The following is a 5,051-nucleotide window of genomic DNA, read 5'->3' as shown; positions in this document are numbered from 1 at the left end:
TCCCAAAGTGCTGGGATCACAGGCGAGAGCCACTGGGCCTGGTTGGAGTGTTTTTTGGTTTGTTTTTCGAGATGAGGTCTTGTGTTGCACCCAGGCTGGATGCAATGGCACAATCTCAGCTCACTGCAACTTCCACCTCCCGGGTTCAAGTGATTCTCCTGCCTCAGCCCCCCGAATAGCTGGGATTACTATGTGCCACCACGCCCGGCTAATTTTTGTATTTTTATTAGAGACGAGGTTTCACCATGTTGGCCAGGCTGGTCTCGAACTCCTGACCTCAGGTGATCCGCCCACCTCGGCTTCCCAAAGTGCTGGGATTACAGGCATGAGCCACTGTGCCCAGCCTGGGGTATGGTTTTAGATGCCAGTTTTTATTTAACAGAATTTTACTGAGGTAAGAAAGGAGGAAGAAAAAAAAAATCCCAGACACAATTTGAGAGGATGTTACTGGGAGTTGAGAGAAAAGAATGAAATCCAGAAAAGACTTGATGGCAGTGAGGGGAGGAGGGAGGCAGCAAGAGGGGACTTGTCCCTGGAGGAGGACAGTTGGCAGGGAGGCAGGAGCACTGCCTAAGCTGTCCCACTGTCTTAGGATCAAGACCACGCCCACGATACTGGCCCCCAGTGCCTAAAGCCTGGCCCCTGCCTACTGCTCTAGTGCCTCTTCCACTACTTTTGTTCTGGGTTTCTGGGCTCCAGACACAGTTCCTTAAAGATAGCCCCGTGGGACCTCACCTTGGGGCCTTTTTTTTTTTTTTTTGGCAGGTCTTGCTCTGTTGCCCAGGCAGGAGCGCAGATATACAATCACAGCTCACTGCAGCCTCTACCTCCTGGGCTCAAGCAATCCTCCCACCTCAGCCTCCTGAGTAACTGGAACTACAGGTATACACCACTATACTCAGCTAATTCTTTTTTTTTTAACTTTTTGTAGAGGCAGGGTTTTGCCATGTTGCCCAGGCTGGTCTCAAACTCCTGAGCTCAAGCCATCCTCCTGCCTTGGCCTCCCAAGTGCTGGGATTACAGGTGTGAGCCACTGTGCTGGGCCCACCTTGGAGCCTTTGAGCATGGCTTTCCTGCTTCTGGGTTTCCACCAGTACTTACTAATGCCTGTTCATCTTTTGGTGACTTCCCTGACTCCTGTCTACCAGCTGGAGGAGTAGACAGCCCAGAGCCACATCAGCCCACTTCCAGAAGCAGTGAGCATTTCAATGTTCACAGTGTGCTCAGGGCCCAGGGGCAGCGGCTTGGCCAGGAGGTGCTCATGAAGTCCACAGTAGCACCAAGGAGCACTGATTTTCTTGTCCTGGGTGGAGTCAGCACCCTGAGCCTTCCCCCCAGATCCTTGTTAGAGTCTGCAATTATGTATCTGGGTGATGGTTTCATTAATGGCAAAATTCTTCCAACTAAATAGTCAGCTTCCTTTTTGTTGGCCATGCATCTGCAGCCTAGCATGGACCGGAGGTCTGGACAGTGCCCGCTAAGTGTCTGTGGAATGGCTTCCTTCCTGTTTTGCCAACAGCTGCCAGATGTGCCACTGGCATTTGCTTTTCATTCACACAATTCTTGTGGCCAGTGTGGAGTGCGTTGGAGGTCATGGTCATCTCTAGAGAGCTGTTCCAAGGCTACTTGAGGTTGTGTTTTCTTCCCAGCCCAAGATTCAGAATCCACTGGGTTTGAGGTCCCCTGTCCTGGGGACAGTGAAACCTGTCACCTGCTGGCCAAGGTAGCTCCAACTTTTGTGAAAAGTGTATGTGGCAGGTCTGACCCTTACAACTCTTCTGAGATGTGGAATACAGGGTGGGGTGGGAGCAGCGGGCATACCTGTCATTCCCTATTTAGCCACTGAAGGGCAGTGTTGCTCCACAAGAAGGGGCAGGGCAGGCGTGACCCATCACTGTGGCTCCCAGCTCTGAATGAGGACATTAGCTAGCCCCTAGCGGTGCCTGCCCAAGTACCAGTGGTATGTTAATCACTTTGAATATAGTACTCATGCAATCATGCAAGAGAAGGTTGATGACCCATATGGTATGGTATGGTATGCTATGGTATGGTATGGTATCGTAGTTTTAAAGACAGGGTCTCACTGTTGCCCAGGCTAGAGTATAGTGACTATGGCTCACTGCAGCCTTGACCTCCAGGGCTCAAGTAATCCTTTTGCCTTAGCCTCCCAAATAACTGGGACTACAGGTGCACATCACTACACTTGGCTAATTTTTGTATTTTTTGAAGAGATAGGGTCTCACTGTGTTGCCCAGGCTGGTCTCAAACTCCAGGGCTCAAGTGATTCTCCCCCTTCAGCCTCCCAAAGCGCTGAGATTACAGGTGCAACCCATGGCACCCAGCTGACCCTTATTTTACAGATGAAGTAAAGAAGATCAGAGAGATTAAATGATGTTTTCAATGTCTCATGACTAGTAAATGGCTAAGCCAGAAATCAATTTCAGGTCTGCCTAAATCCCAAACCCCATTAGTGCCTTCCCCTGTTCTTCCTCTGTCATGATGGCCAATCTTTTCTAGCATGTCCTCGTAGCAGCCACCTGCCAGGGTAGTGCTCACAGCACAACCTTCTCTCACTCAGCTGGCTCAATTTAGCCAACTTTTGATTATCGGAATTAATACAGGGGCCACTGACTTGGGTCTAAAATTTTTAAATGGGTTGTTAAAATGCTTGCTTTGGCCAGGCATGATGGCTCTTGCCTATAATCCCAGTACTTTGAGAGGCTGAGGCAGGCAGATCACTGGAGGTCAGGAGTTCGAAACCAGCCTGGTCAACATGGTGAAACCCCATCTCTACTAAAAGTACAAAAAATCATCCAGGTGTGGTGCTGTGTGCCTGTAGTCCCAGCTGCTTGGGAGGCTGAGGCAGGAGAATCGCTTGAACCCAGGAGGTGGAGATTACAGTGAGCCGAGACTGCGCCACTGCACTCCAGCATGAGTGACAGATAGAGACCCTGTCTCAAAATTAAAATAAAATGCTTGTTTTGACTTCAGAGACCATTATTCGGTATGCCTAGGGTAGGTGGAGGAGGGACAACAGATTTGTCCAACCACAGTCCTCTCTCTGATCTCATTCTGCAATCTTTCCTCCCCCTTCCCCACCCAGGCAGCCCCCACACAGCTGCCAGACAGCTTTCCAGCAGATCTGATCAGATGGCTCTCTCACTGCTATACTGGGCCCCCTGTAGCTTCTGGAAGAAAGTCCCACCCCTTAGCAAACAGCCCAGGTGCTTCCTCAGCTGCCAGCTACCTTGCTGCCAGGCTTCTTCCCCACCAGCTCGTGAGGGTACACTCTCAGCCCCAGCCCGCTGAGCCAGAGCATTCAGTACCTAGAGCTGCAATTTCTCCACTGCAGAGTAAGAATGACAATACTGCCCACCCAGGTGGCTGTAAGGCTAAAACCACCACCTTTAAAGATCTTTTGGCACAGTGCTGGCTTCAGTGGGGCTCATCAACGTGCTCTTTACTTTCCCCTCCTCAGCCCTCGGAAATGTGCAAGTATAGTACAACCTACAAAAGCAAATCCATGTGGTTTCGCGCTCTGCGTGGTGCAATCCCTATGTAAACATTTCCAGACACAGGGAAATGTCAGCAGGGGCATTACTTTGCTCAGGCTGACACTGAGGAAGACATTTCCTGGACTTTTTTCCTGTGCCCATGGTGAAGTCCAAAGTGACTCAAATACCACCTAAATCCCTGGACACTAAACTCCTTGAGGGCAGAGACAGGGTTATGAACCTCTGGGCCTCCCCAAAGGTCCAACCTAGCACTGGGTCTTCAGTGGCGTCTCTAAGAATGTCAGTTGGTCAATTTGTTATTGACTGGGCACATGAGAAGCTGCAGGAGTGCACAGGTCATTTGAGGGTACCATCATCCGAAACAGAAACAGCATTGTTTTAAAGAGCCTGTAGGAGCCCAGAAGAAATACAGGACTTTCTTCTTCCTTTGGCAGAAGCTGGCTGTTTAAAGTCACAGGGCATTGGATCAAGAATGCCATGAGGCTGACCAATGAAGGGCTTGACTTTGAGGGCTCTGGGCTGGCTGGGCTGGCTATGCTCAGATGTGGAAAGCAGTAGGACCCATCCCCTGGTTTTGAGCATTCAAAGTAGCCTTGGCCTACTCTCTACTCTGACTGACTTCTCACTTTAGTCTTCTTATTCTGAGGTTCAAAGAGCTGTAAGTAGTCCTTAGACAAAGCCTGTGGGGTGTCTCCCCAGGTCCTAAGAACTCTCCAAATCAGATAGACCAGGATTGTGAAACTTAGCCTCTTATAGGAAGGGTCCCACTGGATCCCATAATAAGTGGGAATCCTGTCCTCAGCCCAGACTCTCCTGACTCCAGCCCAGTCTCAGTCTTACCCTCAGGGTTCCAGCTTTCCTCCACCCATTGCCACATCAAACTTACCTGTTCTGGGTTTGCATGTCAGGTACATTTTCTGATCAATATGCATTTGCCTATTCCTATTCCATGACTAAGGTATTCCTTGGGTATTGATGGGTCTGCCCTGTGTGTTCTCAAATCTGAAATTATCAACTACTCTTTGAACATTGCAAGCATGTTATATACAGATTATTATTGCCTTTAGTTATCTCAGTAACATTATATTCCATATTATACGGTATTTAAACTATCTGGATGGTCTTGTATATAATACTTTATTTCCTTCAGAACCACAGGAAAAACTAATTGTTATTATTTCCATGAGAGATGGGGACTCTCAAGGGACTTGCCCAAGGTTACTTTACAATGTATTGATGGGACTTGGTGTGGTGGCTAATGCCTATAATCTCAGCACTTTAAGAGGCTGAGGTGGATGGATCACTTGAGGTCAGGCGTTCAAGACCAGCCTGACCAGCCTGACCAGCATGGGGAAACCCCATCTCTACTAAAAATACAAAAATTAGCTGGGCATGGTAATGCATGCCTGTAATCCCAGCTACGTGGGAGGCTGAGGCACGAGAATCACCAGAACCCAGAAGGTGGAGGTTGCAGTGCGCTGAGATTGTACCACTGCAATCCAGCCTGGGCAACACAGTGAGACTCTGTCTCAAAAA

This window comes from Cebus imitator, unplaced genomic scaffold (assembly GCF_001604975.1).
Source record: "Cebus imitator isolate Cc_AM_T3 unplaced genomic scaffold, Cebus_imitator-1.0 Scaffold476, whole genome shotgun sequence".
NCBI lineage: Eukaryota > Metazoa > Chordata > Mammalia > Primates > Cebidae > Cebus > Cebus imitator.
Note: the sequence above shows the minus strand (reverse complement) of the source record.